The sequence below is a fragment of the Sphaeramia orbicularis genome, chromosome 18 (assembly GCF_902148855.1).
Source record: "Sphaeramia orbicularis chromosome 18, fSphaOr1.1, whole genome shotgun sequence".
In the NCBI taxonomy this organism is placed as follows: domain Eukaryota; kingdom Metazoa; phylum Chordata; class Actinopteri; order Kurtiformes; family Apogonidae; genus Sphaeramia; species Sphaeramia orbicularis.
The window spans coordinates 6,421,198-6,447,501 of record NC_043974.1 but is presented as its reverse complement, the minus strand read 5'-3'; the positions used below and the strand labels follow the sequence as shown (position 1 = coordinate 6,447,501).

At 40.5% G+C, this 26,304-nt stretch overlaps 1 protein-coding gene across 6 annotated transcripts in view; it reads right to left on the bottom strand.

The window, feature by feature from the left end:
- The window catches only part of tec (tec protein tyrosine kinase), a 128,829-nt gene that overhangs the window by 67,118 nt on the left and 35,407 nt on the right, over positions 1–26,304 (bottom strand). The window lies entirely within an intron of this gene.

The following is a 26,304-nucleotide window of genomic DNA, read 5'->3' as shown; positions in this document are numbered from 1 at the left end:
TTTTGACATAAAAGTTAGACCTCATTGAAATCCCACAAGTCTGCAGAATCCAAAAGTGAAAGAATTTTTCAGATACGACCTACGGTTATGGAATTATAGCGATTTTTTGAAGACTATGTTTAGTTTCACTTTTCCAAATGGCAAAATCCCTATAAAAGTCTTGCTGGTGCACATTTTCACATGTCTCTCTGTAGTGCAGTGGTTCATGTAGCTGCCTATGGAGCCGAAGGACCCTGGTTCAAGTCCCAGATAATCCAAATAATTTTTTTTTATTTTATTTTATTTTAAAACAGGTTTTACTGCATTGTATTGTGGATATTGGAAATTTTGCACACATTCAAAAGTACACGGAGTACATTTTTTCAAAATAAAACCAAAATTAAGAATAATACAAAATGTCTATTACATAACTTCTTTTCATTTTTATGACCAAACACTCAACTGTTTGTACAATGTTTCTTCATTCAAAAGTACTCTTTCTCACAGACACACATCCTCACACAATAGGGTTTTTCCAAAATAAAAGCCTTAAATGTGGTAAATCATCACTTTTATACTCACTTATTCATACAATTTCAATTCATTTTTCAAACTGATTCTTTCTCTCACATTAAAAACAAATGCACATACACACAGTAGGGTTTCCAAAATAAAAGTCTCATTTTAAAGGTGATGGTGGTTTCAGCAGAGGGTCACTGGTGTTCTGTACAGATGTAAGGAGGACAGACACTAAAGGATGGGAACTGGTATGGGGACGGACAGGTGTGAGTGGAGCTGAGGCGTCGACAGTCACGGGTGGCGGATCGCGGGGGAGGCGGATCGCCCGGTGCGAGGTCCCGCCCAATGCTGCTTGCAGCTTTAATTATTATTATTATTATACTATCGTCACTTTAAACTGGATTTTGACCCCCTGAACATGCTCAAAAACTCAGCAAATTTGGCACACATGTCAGGCCTGGCGAAAAATTTAATAAAATGAAAAAATTAACCCCATAGGTGCCAAAATGGGCTCTATAGCGCCACCTATGTGAAAAAAATGGCAAATGCCCTAGTGGCCAGTAGGAATGTCGTACAGACATAGAACCAGTACCAAAATGTTGGTTGCAAAAAGCACTAAAAATCATCCACTGACACTTATGACCTAACTCCAACAGGAAGTTCGCAATATGCCTTTCAAAATAAAATTTCTAAAACTTACTCGGATGACACCGTTTGTTTTATTGACTTCTAAATAGCACCAAAAGATAGAGTGAACCCTCCTCACAAACGTGATCTCGTAGCTAAGTCTTAACTGTCTTATTTTTTTTTTTACAAGCCCGCAAAGTTGCCATGTTTGGAACTCATTTTTCACTTTGCAGTTTTTCCCTACATGTGACATATGTACGCGTTCACGGGACTCAGCACAACGCTCACATGCAAAAAATTTTCAGATAGCATGTACGGTTATTGATTTATGACTATTTGTTTATTTTCATACTTTTTCCACTTTAGACTGCCATTTGACCCCCTTAACATGCTCCGAAATTCACCAAATTTGCCATGTATGTCATGGCTGGTCAACACTTTCATACAATATCAAATTTAACCCCTTGGGTGCCAAAATGGACTCTGTAGCGCCACCTATGTACTAAAAAACACACAAAATGTGCCCTAGCGGCCAGTAGGAATGTCACAGAAACATGAAACAAATGCCAAAATGTTGGTCTGATTGAGCCCGACAAATCATACACTGACACTCATGAGCTAACTCCAACAGGGAGTTGGCAATCTGCCTTTGAAAGTTACTCTACGTTTCTGCAATTACTGCTTATTCATTTCAGACTTTTGAGTAAAAACTTATACCTCATTAAATTCCCAAAAGTCTGCAGAATCCAAAACTGAAAGAATTTTTCAGATACGACCTACGGTTATGGAATTATGGCGATTTTTTGAAGACTATGTTTACTTCCACTTTTCACAATGGCAAACTCCCTATAAAAATCTTCCTGGTGCACATCTATATGTGTCTGTCTGTAGTGCAGTGGTTCATGTAGCTGCCTATGGAACAAGAGGACCCTGGTTCAAGTCCCAGGCATTCCAAGAATTTTTTTTTTTTTTCTTTTTCATTTTAAAACTGTTTTTTCTGCATTGTATTGTGGATATTGGATATTTTGCACACATTACAAAGTACACAGAGTAAATTTTTTTTTAAAATAAAACCTCTATTAAAAATAATACATAATGTCTATTACATAACTTCTTTTCATTTTTATGACCAAACGCTCAACTGTTTGTACAATGTTTCTTCATTCAAAAGTACTCTTTCTCACAGACACACATGCTCACACAACAGGGTTTTTCCAAAATAAAAGCCTTAAATGTGACAAATCATCACTTTAATGCTCAATTATTCACACAATTTAAATTCATTTTTCAAACTGATTCTTTCTCTCACATACAAAACAAATGCACATACACACAGTAGGGTTTCCAAATTAAAAGTCTCATTTTAAAGGTGATGGTGGTTTCAGCAGAGGGTCGCTGGTGTTCTGTACAGATGGAAGGAGGACAGACACTAAAGGGTGGGAACTGGTATGGGGACGGAGAGGTGTGAGTGGAGCTGAGGTGTGGACGGTCACGGGAGGCGGATCGCGGGGGAGGCGGAGCGTCCGGTGCGAGGTCCCGCCCAATGCTGCTTGCAGCTTTAATATTATTAGGGACCGAGCCGAAAGGTAAGGCCCTCTCACACAGTGAGAGGCCTTGCCTGCAAGCAAGGCCCTATTGTTTTTCGTTCGTTTTTATATTATTATTATTATTATTAGGGACCGAGCTGAAAGGTAAGGACCTCTCACACAGTGAGAGGCCTTGCCTGCAAGCAAGGCCCTATTGTTTTTCGTTCGTTTTTATATTCTTATTATTAGGGACCGAGCCGAAAGGTAAGGCCCTCTCACACAGTGAGAGGCCTTGCCTGCAAGCAAGGCCCTATTGTTTTTCGTTCGTTTTTATATTATATTATTATTATTATTATTATTTTTCCGTGACGCTTTAAACTGGAATTTGCCCCCCTAAACATGCTCAAAAAATCACCAAATTTGGCACACATGTCAGGCCTGGCGAAAAATTTGATAAAATGTAAAAATTAACCCCATAGGTGCCAAAATGGCCTCTCTAGCGCCACCTATGTGAAAAAAATGGGAAAAGCCCTAGTGGCCACTAGGAATGTCGTACAGACATGAAACCAGTGCCAAAATTCTTGTTGGATGAAGCACTACAAATCATCCACTGACACTTATGACCTAACTCCAACAGGAAGTTCGCAATATGCCTTTCAAAATAAAATTTCTAAAACTAACTCCGATGACACCGTTTGTCATATTGACTTCTAAATAGCATCAAAAGATAGAGTGAAACCTCCTCAAAAAAGTGATCTCTCACTTTTTCCAGAACTGTCTTAGTTTTTTTTTTACAAGCCCGCAAAGTTGTGATGTTTGGAACTCATTTTTCACTTTGCAGTTTTTCCTGACATGTGACATATCTACATGTTCATGGGACTCAGCACAATGCTCACATCAAAAAATTTTGAGATAGGATGTACGGTTGTTGATTTATAACAATTCTTTTATTTTCATACTTTTTCCACTTTAGACTGCCATTTGACCCCCTTAACATGCTCCAAAACTCACCAAATTTGCCATGTATGTCATGGCTGGTGAACACTTTCATACAATATCAAAAATTAACCCCTTGGGTGCCAAAATGGACTCTGTAGCGCCACCTATGTACTAAAAAACACACAAAATCTGCCCTAGCAGCCAGTAGGAATGTCACAGAAACATGAAACAAATGGCAAAATGTTGGTCTGATTGAGCCCGACAAATCATACACTGACACTCATGAGCTAACTCCAACAGGAAGTTGGCAATCTGCCTTTGAAAGTTACTCTACGTTTCTGCAATTACTGCTTATTCATTTCAGAGTTTTGACATAAAAGTTAGACCTCATTGAATTCCCACAAGTCTGCAGAATCCAAAAGTGAAAGAATTTTTCAGATACGACCTACGGTTATGGAATTATAGCGATTTTTTGAACACTATGTTTAGTTTCACTTTTCCAAATGGCAAAATCCCTATAAAAGTCTTGCTGGTGCACATTTTCACATGTCTCTCTGTAGTGCAGTGGTTCATGTAGCTGCCTATGGAGCCTAAGGACCCTGGTTCAAGTCCCAGGTAATCCAAAATTTTTTTTTTTTTTTTTTATTTTAAAACAGGTTTTACTGCATTGTATTGTGGATATTGGAAATTTTGCACACATTCAAAAGTACACGGAGTACATTTTTTCAAAATAAAACCAAAATTAAGAATACAAAATGTCTATTACATAACTTCTTTTCATTTTTATGACCAAACACTCAACTGTTTGTACAATGTTTCTTCATTCAAAAGTACTCTTTCTCACAGACACACATCCTCACACAATAGGGTTTTTCCAAAATAAAAGCCTTAAATGTGGTAAATCATCACTTTTATACTCACTTATTCATACAATTTCAATTAATTTTTCAAACTGATTCTTTCTCTCACATTAAAAACAAATGCACATACACACAGTAGGGTTTCCAAAATAAAAGTCTCATTTTAAAGGTGATGGTGGTTTCAGCAGAGGGTCACTGGTGTTCTGTACAGATGTAAGGAGGACAGACACTAAAGGATGGGAACTGGTATGGGGACGGAGAGGTGTGAGTGGAGCTGAGGCGTCGACAGTCACGGGTGGCGGATCGCGGGGGAGGCGGATCGCCCGGTGCGAGGTCCCGCCCAATGCTGCTTGCAGCTTTAATTTTTATTTATTTTTCTTCTCCTGCTCTTTGAGCTCAAATTTGACTACCTGAACATTTACGCAAACTCACCAAATTTTGCACAAAATTCAGAAGTGTGAGAAATTTAATTTACATATAGGTTTCGTAGATGTCGGTAAAGAAATGTTTCAGCAGCGCCCCCTTGAAAAGTGGAAATGCATTACGCCAATGGGAGCACGTCCAACGTAAAGTTTGTCGTAGAGCCACGAAAATTGGTAGACAGATTCATCATGAGGAGACAAACAAAAAATATTATAATGGCCACGCCCCAAAACCAACCCTTAGTCGGCCATATTGGATTGAAATTTCAAAAATGCTGAGTCAGCGTTTTCGCTGACGTTCTATTTTAACTATCTCCTACTAAGCCGTTTGGCCAAATGAGCTCAAAATCGGTGTACAGTATCTAGAGAAGTGGGGTATCAAAAGTTAGCCGAATTTTTTTAATCAGCGTTACTGTTTTTGTGCGACGAGGTTGCAAACTTTGCAAAGTTTTTTCGAAAATTTACCATCACAAAAATTGCTTCAGCTTAGACATACAAACACCAATTTGGCTGAAATTTGACTCAGACGTCTATCTCCCAGGCCTACACCCACAAATTAAAAGAAATTGAAATTTCGCACTATAGCGCCCCCTACAAATGTACATTTACAAAAATGACATCAGTTCAGACATACGGACACCGATTTAGCTCAAATTTAACTCAGACATCTGTCTCCCAGGCCTACACCTATTTGTCAAAAGAAACTGAAATTTTGCACTACAGCGCCCCCTACAAGTTTTTAAAATTTTTTTTTATTAAAATTGCTTCAGTTCGATTAGTCAGAGGCTCAATAACAATTCACCCCTTGGCCCTCCAAATTAATTATTTTATTAAAATTGCTTCAGGTCGGACATACGAACACCGATTTTGCTCAAATTTGACTCAGACGTCTATCGCCCAGACCTACACCCATTTATCAGAAAAATTTGAAATTTGGTGCTATAGCGCCCCCTACAACTTTACCTTTACGATAATTGCTTCAGTTTGGACATACGAACACCAATTTGGCTCAAATTTGAATCAGTTGTCAATCTCCCAGGCCTACACCCATTTATCAAAAGAAAATTACATTTCGCTCAATAGCGCCCCCTACAAATTTACCTTCACGAAAATTGCATTAATTCGGACATATGAAAACCGATTTGGCTCAAATTTGACTCAGTGGTACATCGCGCAGGCCTACACCCATTCAATGGTAGAAATTTAATTTTAGTTGCATAGCGCCCCCTACAGATTTACTTATACAAAATTTTCTTTAGTTCGGATGTACAAACAAAGATTTGCCTCAAATTTGAATCAGTTGTCAATCTCCCAGGCCTTCACCAATTCATCAGAAGGCATTGTAATTTGGTGCTAGAGCGCCACCTGCTGAACGATGGACATACTTCTATTGGACGTGCCCATGGCGAGGGCCTTTAGATGCCACTTGCGGCTTTAATTTATTTATTTTTAGGCCCGAGCCGAGTAAAGCCGGCGCAGGGCCTATTGAGTCTGCAGTGGGCGCATGGGGACGAAATCGCCAGTGACGCGGTCGCCTTTCGCCACTGTCGCCTTCTCACACATATTCACATTCACGGCACTGAGACCTTTCCGACGATGTACATGACATGTGCACAAATCACATATTTACACCTGCTCAGAATGAATGGGAGTCAATGGGACACACCCAGTCGGGGTCAGTCATGTGGGTGTAAGTGCACGACACGTGACATCTGACCCCACGGACATGTGGGGGACCTCGAGAGCTTTGACATAAGGCCAAATACGTGGTTGCCATAGAAACGGCTATATTGTTCTTGCTCAGATTCTTATTAGGCCCGAGCCGAGTAAAGCCGGCGCAGGGCCTATTGAGACTGCAGTGGGCGCATGGGGACAAAATCGCCAGTGACGCGGTTGCCTTTCGCCACTGTCGCCACTCTCACAAATATTCACATTCACGGCACTGAGACCTTTCCGACGATGTATATGACATGTGCACAAATCGCATATTTACACCTGCTCAGAATGAATGGGAGTCAATGGGACACGCCCACTCGGGGTCAGTCATGTGGGTGTAAGTGCACGACACGTGACATCTGACCCCACACACATGTGGGGGACCTCGAGAACTTTCAAAAAAGGGCAAATACATGGTTGCCATAGAAACGGCTATATTGTTCTTGCTCAGATTATTATTATTTTTTTTTTTTCTTTTTTTTTTTTTTTCTTTCTCCTGCGCTTTGAGCTCAATTTTGACCCCCTGAACATTTACGAAAACTCACCAAATTTTGCACAAAATTCAGAAATGTGCAAAATTGAATTTACATATAGGTTTCGGAGATGTCGGTAAAGAAATGTTGCTGCAGCGCCCCCTTGAAAAGTGGAAATGCATTACGTCAATGGGAGCATGTCCAATATAAAGTTTGTCCTAGAACCACGAAAATCGGTACACAGATTCATCATGAGGAGACAAACAAAAAATATTATTGCTGCCACGCCCCTAAACCCACCCTTAGTCGGCCATATTGGATTGAAATTTCCAAAATGCTGAGTCAGCGTTTTCGCTGACGTCGTATTTTAACTATCTCCTACTAAGCTGTTTGGCCAAATGAGCTCAAAATCGGTGTACAGTATCTAGAGAAGTGGGGCATCAAAAGTTAGCCGAATTTTTTGAATCGGTGTCACCGTTTTTGTGCGACGAGGTTGAAAACATTGCGAAGTGTTTTCGGGAATTTACAATCACAAAAATTGCTTCAGCTCAGACATACAAACACTGATTTGGCTCAAATTTGACTCAGACGTCCATCTCCCAGGCCTACACCCAGTTATTAAAGGAAATTGAAATTTCGCACTATAGCGCCCCCTACAAATGTACATTTACAAAAATGGCATCAGTTCGGACATACGAACACCGATTTGGCTCAAATTTAACTCAGACATCTGTCTCCCCGGCCTACACCTATTTGTCAAAGAAACTGAAATTTTGCACTACAGCGCCCCCTACAAAAATGTTTAGTATTTTTTTATTAAAATTGCTTCAGTTCGGACATACGAACACCGATCTGGCTCAAATTTGACTCAGACATCTATCTCCCAGGCCTACACCCATTTATACGAAAAATTTGAAATTCGGTGCCATAGCGCCCCCTACAATTTTACCTTTATGAAAATTACTTCACGTTAGACATACAAACACCAATTTGGCTTAAATTTGAATCAGTTGTCAATCTCCCAGGCCTACACCCATTTGTCAAAAGAAATTGCCACTTCGCTCAGGAGCGCCCCCTACAAATTTACCTTCAAGAAAATTGCATTAATTCAGACATACAAACACCGATTTGGCTCAAATTTGACTCAGTGGTACATCTCGCAGGCCTACACCCATTCAAAGAAAGAAATTTAATTTCAGCTGCATAGCACCCCCTACAGATTCACTTATACAAAAATTCCTTTAGTTCGGACATAAAAACAAAGATCTGCCTCAAATTTGAATCAGTTGTCAATCTCCCAGGCCTACACCCATTCATCAGAAGACACAAAATTTGGTGCTAGAGTGCCACCTGCTGAACGACGGACATACTTCTACTGGACGTGCCCGTGGCGAGGGCCTTTAGATGCCGCTTGCGGCTTTAATTATTTTTCTTTCTTTTTTTTTTTTTATTTATTTTTCTTCTCCTGCTCTTTGAGCTCAATTTTGACCCCCTGAACATTTATGAAAACTCACCAAATTTTGCCGAAAATTCAGGACTGCGAGAAATTGAATTTACATATAGGTTTCGTAGATGTCGGTAAAGAAATGTTGCTGCAGCGCCCCCTTGAAAAGTGGAAATGCATTGCGCCAATGGGAGCACGTCCAACATAAAGTTTGTCATAGAGCCACGAAAATCGGTAGACAGATTCATCATGAGGAGACAAACAAAAAATATTATTGTGGCCACGCCCCTAAACCCACCCTTAGTCGGCCATATTGGATTGAAATTTCCAAAATGCTGAGTCAGCGTTTTCGCTGACGTTGTATTTTAACTATCTCCTACTAAGCCGTTTGGCCAAATGAGCTCAAAATCGGTGTACAGTATCTACACAAGTGGGGCATCAAAAGTTAGCCGAATTTTTTGAATCGGTGTCACCGTTTTTGTGCGACAAGGTTGCAAACTTTGCGAAGTTTTTTCGAAAATTTACCATCACAAAAATTGCTTCAGCTCAGACATACAAACACCGATTTGGCTGAAATTTGACTCAGACGTCCATCTCCCAGGCCTACACCCATTTATTAAAAGAAATTGAAGTTTTGCACTATAGCGCCCCCTAAAAATGTACATTTACAAAAATGACATCAGTTCAGACATACGAACACTGATTTGGCTGAAATTTGACTCAGACATCTGTCTCCCAGGCCTACACCTATTTATCAAAAGAAACTGAAATTTTGCACTACAGCGCCCCCTACAAAATTTTTTTATATTTTTTTATTAAAATTGCTTCAGTTCAGACATACGAACACCGATTTGGCTCAAATTTGACTCAGATGTCTATCTCCCAGGCCTACACTCATTTATCAGAAAAATTTGAAATTTGGTGCCATAGCGCCCCCTACAAATTTACCTTTACGAAAATTACTTCACTTCAGATATACGAACACCAATTTGGCTCAAATTTGAATCAGTTGTCAATCTCCCAGGCCTAAACCCATTTTTCAGAAGAAATTGCCATGTCGCTCAGTAGCGCCCCCTACAAATTTACCTTCACGAAAATTGCATTAATTCAGACATATGAACACCGATTTGGCTCAAATTTGACTAAGTGGTACATCTCGCAGGCCTACACCCATTCAATGGAAGAAATTTAATTTTAGCTGCATGGCGCCCCCTACAGATTTACTTATACAACAATTTCTCTAGTTTGGACATACGAACACTGATTTGTCTCAAATTTGAATCAATTGTCAATCTCCCAGGCCTACGCCCATTCATCAGAATCAGTATCTAGAGAAGTGGGGCATCAAAAGTTATTTTTTGGATTGGTGTCACCGTTTTTGTGTGACGACGTCGCAAACTTTGCAAAGTTTCTGCGTGAATTTACCATTACAAAAATTGCTTCAGCTCAGACATACAAACACCGATTTGGCTCAAATTTGACTCAGACGTCCATCTCCCAGGCCTACACCCATTTTATAAAAAAAATTGAAATTTCGCACTATAGCGCCCCCTACAAGTGTACATTTAAAAAAATGACATCAGTTCGGAGATACGAACACCAATTTGGCTCACATTTGACTCAGACATCTGTCTCCCAGGCCTACACCTATTTGTCAAAAGAAACTGAAATTTCGCAATACAGTGCCCCCTACAAGTTTTTTTTTTAATTTTTTGTAGTAAAATTGCTTCAGTTCGGACATACAAACACCAATTTGGCTCAAATTTGACTCAGATGTCAATCTCTCAGGCCTACACCCATATATCACAAAAAATTGCAATTTGGCGCTATAGCGCCCCCTACAATTTTACTTTTACGAAAATTACTTTACTTCAGACATACAAACACCAATTTGGCTCAAATTTGACTCAGTGGTACATCTCGCAGGCCTACACCCATTCAATGGAACAAATTGAATTTTGGCTCCACAACGCCCCCTACAGATTTATTTATACAAAAATTTGTTCAGTTCGGACATATGAACACTGATTTGTCTCAAATTTGAGTCAATTGTCAATCTCCCAGGCCTACACCCATTCATTAGAAGACATTGAAATTTGGTTCTAGAGCGCCACCTGCTGAACGATGAGCATACTTCCACTGGACGTGCCCTTGGCGAGGGCCTTTAGATGCCGCTTGCAGCTTTAATTTGTCTTATTTTTCTTTCTCCTGCGCTTTGAGCTCAATTTTGACCCCCTAAACATTTACGAAAACTCACCAAATTTTTCCCAAATTTCATAAATGTGCAAAATTGAATTTACATATAGGTTTCGTAGATGTCGGTAAAGAAATGTTGCTGCAGCGCCCCCTTGAAAAGTGGAAATGCATTACATCAATAGGAGCACGTCCAACATAAAGTTTGTCGTAGAGCCACGAAAATCGGTACACAGATTCATCATGAGGAGACAAAAAATATTATTGTGGCCACGCCCCTAAACCAACCGGAAGTCGGCCATATTGCATTGAAATTTCCAAAATGCTGAGTCAGTATTTTCGCTGACATCGTATTTTAACTATCTTCTCCTTGGCCGTTTGGCCAAATGAGCTAAAAATCGGTGTACAGTATCTAGAGAAGTGGGGCATCAAAAGTTAGCCGAATTTTGGGGATCGGTGTCACCGTTTTTTTGTGACGACATCACAAACTTTGGAAAGTTTCTTCGGGAATTTACCATTACAAAAATTGCTTCAGCTCAGGCATAGGAACACCATTTTGGCTCAAATTTGACTCAGACGTCCATCTCCCAGGCCTACACCAATTTACTAAAAGAAATTGAAATTTCGCACTATAGCGCCCCCTACAAATGTACATTTACAAAAATGACATCAGTTCGGACATACGAACACCGATTTGGCTCAAATTTGACTCACACATCTTTCTCCCAGGCCTACACATATTTGTCAAAAGAAACTGAAATTTTGCACTACAGTGCCCCCTACAAGTTTTTAAAATTTTTTTTAATTAAAATTGCTTCAGTTCGATTAGTCAGAGGCTCAATAACAATTCACCCCTTGGCCCTCCCCCTTGGCCCTTGCACTTGGCACTACCCCCTGAAACAGAGCTGCAAGGGGTAAGGGCTGAAATGTTTCCCTATGAAATGGGACAACCCTTACGTCATCAGTAGTCATCAATGGCGCTATAAACAGATGCAACAACTTTGTTTCTGAAAGTATTCACCATACCGTCACCAGCTGTAACCATGCCTGTTGCATGGGTTTCAGTCATCTTTTTGCGACTATAAACCACAAACTGCACAAATGCCGTCTACACTTTGAAACGGCTGTGGGAACTTAACTGCAGCTTCTATGAAAAACAAAGCAGGACTTCTCACTGTCTTTCTGAGTTTTTACTGACAAAAATATTGGTACAGTATATTAAGAACCAATGGGTAACAGTATACAAAAACAATGTCTCTTCTGATTTGAACTGCTACTTCCTACTTTCTTCTTCGATTTTAACTTTGACCTCATCACAACTGAAATGTAAAACAAGAAACACCCCCTTGTGGCCGAGTGTGAACATCACATATCATGAACAAGGATTATGTATAGAAGCGACTTACTTTTAACTGTACTTTAATACTGTCTAATATATTTAAACTATCTGAACTTAAATCATGAAATATAACTTATAAATCAATAATAATAATGTTCAAAGGAAGGATACAACCCCCCCCCCAGTTCATGGAATTAAAGCCCCAGGTGGTACAGCAGTTGAACTGGTCTTCTTAATATCGTCCCATCTGATGTGCGTACAGCATAGGATCTCACAAGTCCATCTCTTCCTGGAAAGAGATCCTTGATGATCCCAGTCCTCCAGATCTGGCGCAGTGTCCTCTCCTCTCCAATAAACACCAGGTCACCTTCCTTGAGAGGGGCAGAATGAGAGTTCTTACTGGTGTGCGCAGATCTCAGTTCCAGTAAGTACTCCCTTTTCCATCGAGTCCAGAAGTTGTTGAGCAGACGCTGGCGATATTTCCATCTCCGTGTTAGCTCCTCTCTGCTGGAGCTGGGGGTGTGACTGGCAGCAGGAAATGGCTTGGGTGGCAAAGAGCAGAGTCGCCTTCCAATTAGAAAGTGAGCTGGGGTGAGAGGCTGAGGCTCTTCAGGTTCATTGTAAACAAAAGTGAGTGGTCATGAGTTTATTATTGCTTCTGTGCCTGCCAATAGAGATGTCATCTCGTCAAAGCTCAGTGAAGCTCTTCCCACCTTCCTTAAATATGTTTTAACTGATTTAACTAACCTCTCCCAAAATCCCCCCCCCCCCCCAGGTGGCTCGTTCTGCAATGTATTTCCATGTGATGCCCCTTTTAGTGAAATACCTGAAGAGTCCAGGCTCCTTGATGGCCGTCCAGAGTTCTCCGAGGTCTCGATCAGCTCGTTTGAAGGTTCGGGATATGAATCTCTTAAATGCCAGGAGGAACATCTCTGTTGACATGTTTGATACCAGCTCCAGGTGGACTGCACGTGTCACTGCACAGGTGAACAGTGCTATATATGCCTTTTCCATCTTGCCTTTCTTAGTCTTGACATACAGAGGGCCTGCAAAGTCCACTCCAACAGTCTCAAATGAAGGTGATTCTGTATTCCGATCTTTTGGCAGGGGCGCTGTTGTCTGCTGCACTGCCTTTACTCTGAATCTTTTACAAATAGTGCAGGCTGCTATGATTGTCTTTGTCATTTGTCGGGCTCGTGGAATCCAGTATTTGTCTCTTAGTTGCATTAAAGTGTCTCTCATACCTGAATGCATCACTTGGTCATGACAGCACCTGATCAACATTTCAGAAAGTCTGTGATTTGAAGGCAGAATGTATGGATGCAGCTCACCGAAGCTCATGTCTGAGTGTTGCAGTCTTCCTCCCAGAGAAATCAAACCGTGCTCATCTAGAAATGGTTTCAGCTCTCTAATTCTTGAGCCTCTATAAATGTCTTTTCCTGCTCTTAACTCACTTTTCTCCCTCTGGAAACCTTGATTTTGTGCCTCCAGAATCCAGTATGTTTCAGCTTCAGCCAGCTCATCAGCCGTCAGCTCTCCTTGCTTCTTTTCACTTGAGCGTACAGTACAGGCCAAAAGTTTGGACACAACTTCTCATTCTTCGCATTTTCTTTATTTTCATGACTATTTACATTGTAGATTCTCACTGAAGGCATCAAAACTATGAATGAACACATGTGGAATTATGTACTTAACAAAAAAGTGTGAAATAACTGAAAACATCTCTTATATTCTAGTTTCTTCAAAGTAGCCACCCTTAGCTCTGATGACTGCCTTGCACACCCTTGGCATTCTCTTGATGAGCATCAAGAGGTAGTCACCTGAAATGGTTTTCACTTCATAGCTGTGCCTTGTCAGGGTTACTTTGTGGAATTTCTTGCCTTATTGATGGGGTTGGGACCATCAGTTGTGTTGTGCAGAAGTCAGGTTGATGCACAGCTGACAGCCCTATTGGACAACTGTTAGAATGCATATTATGGCGAGAACCAATCAGCTAAGTAAAGACAAACGAGTGGCCATCGTTACTTTAAGAAATGAAGGTCAGTCAGTCTAGAAAATTTCAAAAACTTTGAATGTGTCCCCAAGTGCAGTCGCAAAAACCATCAAGCGCTCCAACGAAACTGGCTCACACGAGGACCGCCCCAGGAAAGGAAGACCAAGAGTCACCTCTGATGCTGAAGATAAGTTCATCTGAGTCACCAGCCTCAGAAATCGCAAATTAACAGCAGCTCAGATTAGAGACCAGATGAATACCACACAGAGCTCTAGCAGCAGACACATCTCTACAACAACTGTTAAGAGGAGACTGCGTGAATCAGGCCTTCATGGTCAAATAGCTGCTAGGAAACCACTGCTAAGGAGAGGCAACAAACAGAAGAGATTTATTTGGGCCAAGAAACCCAAGGAATGGACATTAGACCAGTGGAAATCTGTGCTTTGGTCTGATGAGTCCAAATTTGAGATCTTTGGATCCAACTGCCGTGTCTTTGTGAGACGCAGAAAAGGTGAACGGATGGATGCTACATGCCTGGTTCCCACCGTGAAGCATGGAGGGGGAGGTGTGATGGTGTGGGGGTGCTTTGCTGGTGACGCTGTTGGGGATTTATTCAAGATTGAAGGCAACCTGAATCAGCATGGCTACCACAGCATCCTGAAGTGACATGCCATTCCATCCGGTTTGCGTTTAGTTGGACCATCATTTATGTTTCAACAGGACAGTGACCCCAAACACACCTCCAGGCTGTGTGAGGGATATTTGACCAAGAAGGAGAGTGATGGAGTGCTGCGCCAGATGACCTGGCCTCCACAGTCACCGGACCTGAACCCAATCGAGATGGTTTGGGGTGAGCTGGACCGCAGAGTGAAGGCAAAAGGGCCAACAAGTGCTAAGCATCTCTGGGAACTTCTTCAAGACTGTTAGGAAACCATTTCAGGTGACTACCTCTTGAAGCTCATCAAGAGAATGCCAAGAGTGTGCAAAACAGTCATCAGAGCTAAGGGTTGCTACTTTGAAGAAACTAGAATATAAGATATGTTTTCAGTTATTTCACAATTTTGTTAAGTACATAATTCCACATGTGTTCATTCATAGTTTTGATGCCTTCAGTGAGAATCTACAATGTAAATAGTCATGAAAATAAAGAAAATGCAAAGAATGAGAAGGTGTGTCCAAACTTTTGGCCTGTACTGTACATTGTGTGTGAATCTTCTAATCCATGCTGTGACTCTGAGAACTGTTTTCAACTTACTGTACTTTTCCAGTTTTAACAGTAGATCTATTTATGTTTGTTCCATGTTGTTGAGCTGGACTGTGACATGACTTGACCTAAGCTCAGTCTTTACCTCCTCTTCCCAGAACCTTTCATCAGGAATCTCTTGCTGCTCTCCTGAACTCAGAAACTGTGGCCCTGACCACCAAAGCTCCTCTTCCTTCAGCCTTGTGACTATCTGGCCCCTTGTAGTGAGATCAGCTGGGTTGAGTTTCCCGCTACAATGGGACCAGGTTTCTGGTGTGGTCAGGGACTGGATCTCCATTACTCTGTTGGCAACAAACTGTTTCCATTTATGTGGTGAACTGGAAATCCACTGAATCACAATCATGGAGTCTGTCCACATTCGGATTGGGTTCGGCTGCATATTCAGTGCTCAAAGCAAATTGTTTCCCATTCTTGCAGCCACCAGAGCCCCCATTAGTTCAAGGTGTGGCAGTGTGAGTTTCTTAATGGGTGCAACTCTGGACTTGGACATGACCAGTCTAGTCATGGACTCTCCCTCAGCTGTCTGTCCTTGGAGATAAGCTGCTGACCATATGCTTTCTCACTTGCATCACTGAAAACATGAAGAACTTGATTGTTTTGTAACGTCTCTGTTCTATACCACCTGGGAATTGCAATCTGATGGAGCTGAAGAAGCTTCATACACCACTGCTGCCATGTTTGTGAAAGATCATCTGTCAGCTCCTCGTCCCAGCTGATGCCTCTTTGCCACATGTCCTGGAAGAGACATTTCGTTCTTATTGTGAATAGTGTCAGAAAACCCATGGGGTCGAACAATTTAGCTGAAGAGCGCAGGACACTCCTCTTCGTGTTCTCTTTGTCTTTAAAAATGTCCATCAAGTGCTTCAGGATAAAAACAAAGTCATCAGTTTCTGGCCTCCATACTAGGCCAAGCACCTTTAACACACAGCCACATGTCTCAGGATCCATGCCAAAGTCAAAATCACTTTGCTGCCACTTGGCCTTCAGTTCAGGGGAATTTGTAGTCCATTTACAGAGGGTCACGCTTGCGTCAGACATTATTTTCTTTGCAGTTGCTGTCAAAGCGTAAGCCTCTTCAACACTGCTTGAGCTGGCAATAAAGTCATCAACATACAGAGTCTTTCAGAGTGTTAATGACCTGTGGGTGACTAGATTGGTATTTCTCAAGGTGATTTCTATTGCGGCTGCCAGCAAAAATGGACTTGATGATACACCAAACACTACACGTGTCATTCTCAGCACACGCAGGTTTGTGTTCTTAGCCTCAGGGTGACCAGTGAGCCACAGGAACCTCAACACATCTCTGTCCTCTTCTGCGATTGATATCTGTAGGAAAGCCTTTGTGATGTCTGCCATGAACGCAATGGGGTGCAACCTGAACCTGACAAGGACAGTGAGGAGGTCTGGGTTCAGGTTCGGTCCAGTGAGCAGACAGTCATTAAGAGATAGAGAGCCATCCTCATGTGCAGAAGCATCAAAAACGACCCTCAGCTTTGTTGTTGTTTTGTCCTCTTTTATCACAGCATGGTGAGGCAAGTAGTATTGGATGCTATTTTCGACTCCAACTGTGACGTTGGGCTCTGGGACATCTTCACATATTTCTTGATGAAGATAGTCATCTATTACATCATTGTATCTCTTAAACAGTGTTACATCAGCTTTCAGTTTTCTTTTTAGACCTTCAAATCTTTTCTGGGCGATTCTCAGATTGTCTGGAAGCTCAATTGCATCTTGATGCCATGGCAACTTAACTTCATATCGCCCTTCTTTGTAGCTGACTGACCTGTTAAAGTGTTCTTGAGCCTCTGCGTCCGCTGCCTGTTCTTCACCTTTGCAGGAGATGCCCAGAGACTCTATTTCCCAGAATGCACACAGCTGATTTGAAACCTGCATGGTCTCCTCAGTGCAGATTTTCATACATGAAGCCTCACTCATGCTTAACATGGACACTGGGCCTTGTACTGTCCAGCCAAAAATGGTTTCTATGGCAACTAAGCGGTCTGACAGTCTTTCAACTCTGCCAGATACCACTTTCCAGTAGAAATCAGCACCTATCAATACAGACATTTCCAGCTCCTGGTCAGTGCTGCCTGAAACATCTGCTGATGTCAGCCCTCTTCTTTCTAACTGCTGCTGGATTTGCTCTCCTGGAACCTGCATGATGGCTAACTTGTGGTGTTTCAACAACCTCAATCTCAAGGGTCTTCTCTTTGTCACACAGGTTTTGCAGAATTGATGTCACAACATTTCGTTCCATTGTTACTGGGGTGTCACTGCCAAAGGTGTGGAGATTTAAAGTCTCTTTTCTCACAACAGGTAATCCTAATGCCTTTGCTTGCTTCTCCGAGATAAAGCTCCACAGACTTCCTCCATCCATCAGACAACGTAATTTCTTCTTCCCCCTTGTTCCCTCTGCCAATGCTGTTATTGTTTGCAGGAGAGCTGTGTTCTGCTTGGCTGTGCTTGTCTTTACTGTGTTAGGGGCCACAGATGAGATGACAGCCTCAGTTATTTCTTGAGCGCTGTTCTGGGTTTCACTGATTTCACCCTTGTCACACATCGTGGGGTGGTGTCTCCGTCCACACACACTACATGACACTCCCTTGGTTTTGCAGAATTTGGCCATGTGCCGCTGTCCTAAGCATATGAAACACCGTCCCATCTTCTTCAGCTTTTCTTTTCGCAGGTTAAGTGTGTTGTCTGTACACAGTTAAGATTTATGACTTGTGCTGTCACAGAATATACATCCTGGAGGGGTCTGTGAGCTGCTGGTGTAGAGCATGGCAGCTGATGGCAGATTTGGCTTTCTGAACTTCCTGCTTGATGAATCAGGTTTGTATCTGTGCTGGTTAGAGGACTGTGAATCCTTATTTTGGTTTGATGCTCTGGTTAGGTGCATGGCACACTCTCTGCTTTCAACTTCCTGCTGTAGAAAGGTAATGAGCTCTGGAACTTTCAGTTCATGGTCTGAACCTATTTCACGTGTGTGAGCAAGAGCAAGGTCATCTGGGATCATCTGCAGTAATATGGGGCACAGCAATCCTTCATATGTGGCTGACACTACACCCATTGCTTCCAAGCCTCTAATCTGAACCTCACACTCATCATGAAGTTTTCTGAGAGCAACAATGTCTGAAGATCTTTTAACTGGTGTCAAGCTCAACAGTTTAGACGTGTGTGCACTTACAATCAGGTCCTTTCTTCCAAACCTCTCCTTGAGCATGTCTGTGGCAGCATCGTAATTGCTCTCTTTTATCTTTAATCCCGCAATGGCTCTGGCTGCCGGACCCACTAAATAGGACTTCAGGTAAGTAAGCTTTTCCGTTTTGCTTAGCTCAACATTCTCATGAATAGCAGTCGGAAACTGGTCCCAGAATTCTTGCCACATCACTATATCTCCATCATATTTATTTATGTACAGCTTGGGCAACTTTACCGTTGGTCTGCTGGTTATTCTGCTCAAGTGGGCGCTGGCATCACTCAGCCGCGGCGATATCTGTCCACCCACGGCGGCTCCTTCACTTTCAGTCTCATGGCTCAAGCCTTCCAGAGGATAAGGTTGTCCTGGTAATCCACAGTCTTTAAGATGTCCGCCTCCAGCTTGTCCATTGGTATCTCCCCTTCCAGCTCCTTCTCTAGCTCCAGGAGATTCACTTCCTTCACCAGTAACATGGACAGCAGCTCTCTTATGCGGTAACAACTCACATCATCCTTGGATGTCTCCTCTTCAATAACCCGCAGCAATTTTGTCGTGGAAGCTCTTATGACTCCTCACTTTTGTTTTAGTCTTTGTAGCCGTTCCGTCATTGTCCCGGTTCCTGCTGTCGGTCGGTTAGCTACAGCTATCGGCTAACGGTTCCTGTCTTCACTCTTTAGTCTTCCGTGTCCCGGATTTCGGTACCAAAAAATGTGGGAACTTAACTGCAGCTTCTATGAAAAACGAAGCAGGACTTCTTGCTGTCTTTCTGAGTTTTTACTGACAAAAATATTGGTACAGTACATTAAAAACCAATGGCTAACAGTATACAAAAACAATGCCTCTTCTGATTTCAACTGCTACTTCCTATTTTCTTTTTCGATTTTAACTTTGACCTCCTCACAACTGAAATGTAAAACAAGAAATGCCCCCTTGTGGCCGAGTGTGAACATCACATATCATGAACAAGGATTATGTATAGAATCAACTTACTTTTAACTGTACTTTAATACTGTCTAATATATTTAAACTATCTGAACGTAAATCATGAAATATAACTTATAAATCAATAATAATAATGTTCAAAGGATACAACAACGGCATTAAATGGTCGATCAAATGATTAAGTACTTTACAAACAAAATATGCACATTTGTGTGTTTCTTTCATCACCCTGTTGCACTTTTTTGCTGTGTTTACCTCTGTCTTGCCGATGATTCAAACAGAATAAGGGGAGATTTCTCATACCCTTCTGTTTATAGTGTGGTCCTGAAAAATCTCAGTTTCGAGGGGCCAAACAGCCCTCCCCCTTAGCCCTTCCCCTCATCAAATATGCAAAATGGAAGGGTAGGGCCAAGGGGTGAATGAGGAATTGGCCTGAGTCCTGTACAAGCAGCAGTACAGTTAATAGTACGGACTATTAGCCAAATTAATCTGCCTTGTCACCAGTAACAGCTGTCATCTTGTGTGCATCTATAGCAAGTAAAATGCTGTTAGATGTTGAGTTAATTGTAAATATGGTGTAAGCTATATATTTCTGTGTATTTGTCATGCTAACGCAATAGCTCAGTCTTCACTGTCATGGCTGTGCCTCGTGCTAAACACAAACCGTAGGTCGGGTCAGTTTGCATTCTACCTTCATTATACCTCTGTACATTATTTGTGCCTTTCTTTTATTTGATGTTCACACTGTATATGTCTAGGTTTATTTGTATCTTTCTGCTAGGTGTAGTGCATTTCATGCTTGTGTGCTCAATAGGTCTTTTAAATTTTTTTATTAACCTTTATTTCAAAGATTACAGTTAACAAAGAGGAAACATGCAATCAACAAGAAGTTACAACAATCTTAACATACAAACAAAAATGAACAAATACATACAAAGGGATTCTTTAACATTAGTTCTCTTCAAAAAGTTCTTCATATAGTTTGACAGTTTCATCACATTTGGGGGAGTCTATAAGCTTAATACTGCATATGTCATGTTCAATTTCAGCGAGGAGTTTGTGTAAACTGGGGGTCACTTTCAGCATTCTACATTCATGGATATGGAATTTACCAAACAATATTAATAAATAATGTGCTGAATGCGTCTCTCTTGAAGAATAAAACATGCAATAACAGACTTACAATCAATTACAATGGGGTGTCTGACTTTACACAATAAATATCTTGCCAATTTAGCCCAGAGAGTAATAGAGTGGTTGCATTGATAGAATAAGTGTATTAAAGTTTTAGGCTCATTATTACAGAAGTTACAATTATTTTCTAGCTGTAAAATTTAGAAAGATCTGCATTAGTGGTATATATACTGTGTAAAATCTTGACATGAATCTCTTATCTTATTGTTGATGCAGTATTTGTGTGGTAACAGCCATGCTCTTCGCCAACCAATATATAAAGAGACACAGTCCCACAAAATCTTCCCTCTTGGAGTTATTTTCCTTCCATCATAGAATGCGTTTCTTAAATGTTTATTCTTGCATTTTGAATACAAAATGTCAATACAATTAATCATTAAATGAGACTCTATTCTTATCACTTCTTGAAATTGGAGATGACTTGTCATAACAAAGTGCAGACCAAGAGGGATAGCTTTTGTTACCCATCTGAATTCCTTATTTGTTATAGGAAAAGATTCAGTAAGAAGAAAACGTTCATAACTAAGCATTAAACCATCGTTGTCGATGAGATCACACTTATAAATAATACCTTTATCAAACCAAATTTTGATTGAAAATAGATTTCTTCTCAACAGAAATGTCTCCATTATTCCAAATAATAGTCTTATGAGGGGAAAAAATTATGATCATAACATAATTTCCAGGCCAAGAGAGCTTGCTGGTAAAACTTAGACAACTTTGCAGGTAATTTTGTGATGTGAAAGTTGCAGGCCGGAAGAAAAGACAGACCACCTAAACTTCTAAAAATATAATTTGGAATGAAGTACCACGTGGAGTTTGCTTTTTTGAGACATTCCTTAATTCACTTAATTTAAAGGTATTGTTCAAATCAAAAAAATTTAAACGTTATGTCATCTGACTCAAATCAAACTTAAAACTTCACATTTTTTAATATTAAGATGCAATCCTGAAGCTTTGGAAAACTCATTAATTATTTATATACTAGATTCCATTTGGTGTTTGTTCTTTAAAAACAAAACTGCGTCTTCAGCTAGTTGAGTGAAAAGCCATGTATTTTGGGAGAATTCAGGACTTTTAAAGAAAGTAATTCTACAACAAACAAACTAAAAAAAGGGAGAAATTGGACAACCTAGACATACATATTGATTAACTGGAAATCTCTGGGAGGTGTTGGGATAAATAATTGAACTGCTATTGATGTCCTTGTAAAACATTTTAACAACTGAAATACAAATTTTCCCCAAATCCAAACAATTTTAAGGTTTTATATAAACAGGTGTTCCACTGTATTGAATGCCTTGTAAAAGTTGAAAACAATAACCACTTCTGACTCCACAAATTCTGAATAATCAAGTAAATCAAAAATTAGTCTTATATTGTTATTAATGTGTTGATTGGTCATGAAGCCAGATTGAGTTGAATTTATAATTTCTTCAAGATTCCTTTTTAAATGGACTGAAGTTATATAGCGCATTTTATAAACCTTCATGGTGCCCAAAGCACTTTACAAGGCCTCACATTCACTCAGCCACACCAGTAGGTGGCTGCTGCCATGCAAGGCACTGCATAGCCAGACACTGGGAGCAATTTAGGGTTCAGTGTCTTGCCCAAGGATACTTAGACACGTAGACAGTTGGAGCCAGGATTCAAACTGCCTAACCTTTGGTTATTGGACGATCTCCTCTACCAACAGAGCCACAGCCGCCCCAATGCAATACTATACTATACTACTCTGACCAAAACTTCCAACGCAACACTTGGGTTTATTGCAACACATGTCATTTTCTTACGCTAAATTTAACAATACATAACAAATATTAAGATTCAAATCAAAAACACAGTTTCAGAGTCAGGAATGAAGAACAGATTTTTCCTGGTTTCAAATTCATTGCATCAGTTGAAGGCGCAATTCTGGATCACCGAAGTCAGTACCTTGTATGGCCTCCTCTGGCGTCACACACAGCCTGGATTCTGTGATGCATGGAGTCAATCAATTGCCGAATTTCAGCCTGTGTGATGTGGTACCATTCCTCCTGGAGTGCTTGACGCAACTGTCGGACTGTGGCTGGTTCTGGATCACGCCTTCTCACCCGGCGATCCAGAATATCCCATAGATGTTCTACAGGGTTTAAATCTGGGGAATATGCAGGCCAATCAAGACACTGAACATTATTCTGCCTCAGGTATTCCTGACAGACTCTGGCGGCATGTGGTCTCGCGTTATCCTGTTGCAGCGTTAGGCAATAGTGATGGATGAGTGGAACTGTGACAGGGGTCAGGATTTCGTCAGGGTAACAGGCCGCACTGAGGTTTCCATCAATGAAAATGAGGTCTGTCTTGTGTCGACTGCTTATTCCATCCCAAACCATTACACTGGGTCCACCCCAGCGGTCATGCTGTTGGATGGTAACGTCAGCATAACGTTCCCATCACCTACGCCAAACACGCAGTCTTCTGTCAGCCACACTCAGCTTGAACCTTGATTCATCGGAGAAGAGCACCCTGTTCCATCTGAGAGTATTCCAGCCCAAATGTGCCCTTGACCATTGCAGACGGACGCGGCGAGTCATGCAGGAGTCAACACCACACCACGGCGGGGGACGTCGGCTGTGCAAGTCGGCTTTATGCAGGCGGTTGCGAACAGTTTGGTCGCTAATCCGGTTCTGGTGATGACCTCTGGTCTAAGCAGCAGTGACTGTAGCTGGCAGGAAGCGATTGCGCAGGTGCTGGAGGCAAATATGGCGATCCTGCCGAGGGGTGGTGACACGTGGTCGATCACTGGTGCTTCCTGTTTCATTATACCGGCTCCAGAGACGTGATATGGTGGACACGTGGACGCCAAGGTTCCTTGCAACCCGTCTTTGCGACATTCCACCAGTGAGCATACCAACGGCTCGCTCTCGCTGATTTTGACCTAGGCGTGGTATGGTCACACGTTGACCCAGGACAAGGCAAAGGAATATTAAAGTTGCCCATTGCTACGGTTATTTATTGACCAAATTCTGGAAGGATTGGTCAAAGAGTTCTCCTCAACCTGATGGGATAGGCAAAATTCTAAACAATGTGCAATCAAGCGGAACAAGCTGTCCACATGACAAAATCAAAACAATTTTCTGAGCTTTTAAGGTGTAGTTGATGTATCATGACTCAAAACCAATATCCCATTTTATGTACACCAAATATTTCAAAATTGTATGTGTTGCATTGGAAGTTTTGGTCAGTGTATAATATACTATACTATACTTTACTATATTATACTATTCAAAAAGGTAATTTGTCTCCAATTTTTAATTGATATAGGATTTTTATAAAGTTTTGGTATCAAGCTAATTCGACCTTGTTTCATAGTTGTTGTCACATCCCCTTTATTAATACATTCTCTATATATTTCCATTAGAGGGGCTTCAATAAGATTCCTAAAACAAAGGTAAAACTCGCAGGGGATTTCCCAAATTTCATATGTTTCAAGGCTTCAAAAAATTCAATATCTGAAATAGAGTCAAAATTGGAGAGTCAAAATTGGATTCATATAATTTTTTATAGAATGATCCTGCATAGTCTGCTATTTTTTTTTGGATTGATGCTAATATTATCACATCATTTCAAAGTTGACAGATAATTTCTACTGCAGTTGTGTTTTTCCAATGCAAAAGAATTGTTTGTATTTTTTTCCCCATTTCCTAACCATTTGCATGGGATCTTATGAAAGCTCCTTTCGCAGCATCTGTATATCTGTTTATCATCATCTGAAAGATGTACTAGTTCCTGTAACATTATCAAATTCTCCAAAAGTTCATATTCCTTTGCATTAATTACATTTTTAATTTCTTTACTTTGTTTAATTGCTATGTCTCTAACCTTAAATTTCAAATATTCCCATTTCTGAGTATAACTCATGTCACTTTTCCTAAAGATATGAAGGACCAATTGTTCAACTGCTTCTTGAAAATTTTTATCTCAGAGTAATTTGTTATTTAATTTCCAATACCCATGTAGTTTTTTATTCTGTGCGCTCAATAGGTAGTATGCTCCAGCATGGCCCAGTCGCGTAGTCCCACACTTGGCCTTAGGGCAGTTATATTTGCAATTTATTTTGATGTCCAGCAAAGAGTGCTGTCTGATTCCTAATGGTAGTTGTTTAATCTGTTCATTGGAAAGTGTTAATTCTGTTAGTACAGCTTTTCACAGTGTGTTAGTGCACGTTTAAATGTTTCTACTATCGTTATTGGTGTGTCCTAATTCAGTATGTTTAGATTAGGATATAATTATCACATCATGTGAGTTTCTTTGTTTAACTTGATTGTAATTTAGTTATTCATTATATTGTCTTTTCCTCTCTCTTTTCAGAAACACACACACTCACACAAACAAAAATTCTGTACACTTGTGTCTTCACTCGTGGTGGCAAATAAAGAACATCCAAATGACAACATCTGTGTGATTCTGACCAATTACCTGTGGGTTCTACCTTAGCGATCCAGTATATTCAGTATATATAGGAAGCACATCCCTTCTTAATAATAGAGTTTCTTCCATCTTTGATTGGTAGAGTCTATAGAGGGTGAGCAAAGACTGGGCTAAGAATAATAATCAACTATTTGATGGACATGTGTTTAAGTAATTCTCACAACTCAAGGATAAATTTTGTTTACCCCCAGGTGACGTTTACGGACGTCTACAAATTAGACACTACATTACAAAACACACTGACTGGGACAGTTTTAGGAAAGACCCAACTAATACTGAAACACATTTTATACATGTATTCCAACAACTTCCTACAAAGAAACGCCAAGTGTCACATTACAAAAGCTAATGACAGACAAATCCGATAACACTTTGCATATTAAGAGTCAATGGAAACTGGAGCTCTATATCACCATAGATGATGACACCTGGGAAGATATATGTTCTGAATGTCATAAGGGGGGTTGGGAGCCAGCTATGGAAGGAATTTGATTGGAAGGTAAAGATGAGATTATTTAAGACTCCTCTAAAGACCAGTGTTTTGTTTTGTTTTAAAATTTAAACAACAAATGTTGCAGGAACTGTGGGATGGTTGGGGATCATACTCACATATTCTGGGATTGGCCCAAACTACAGGCATTTTGGAGAAATATTAATGAGGAGGAATTGGGAAAAATGTATGATATTGGTATACCCTTGGACCCTATATTTTTTAAAATGGAAAAAGCACCTAAACAAAATCTCACCAAAGACCAGTGTCATATATTACATATCTAGCTGATGATTACAAGAAAAATTCTTACCGTTAATTGGATGCCGCTTGACCCTTCTACGATAGCTCAATGGATACAAAAAGTTAAACATGTCCAAATGATGGAAAGTAGGACTGTCATCTTACCGTTAAAACTACCCTTACTTATAAGATGGACTCCTGTTATTCTCTATATGAGTTAAGATGTATTGTGCTTGATACCCATATGTACCCATATGTTTGTCACTAACATATAAGCCAACAATCAAGGTGATTTTGTTTTGTTTGTATCTTTCTTTTCTTTTACTTTTCTTTTCCTTATTGTGGTTATATAATTGCCTTTAAGTTTTGTAATGGTATTAAAGTTAAAAAAAAATAAAAAAATAATAATAATAATAATTATCCACTTTTTGATTAACCCATAAAGACCCAAACATCCATCACCGACCAAAAG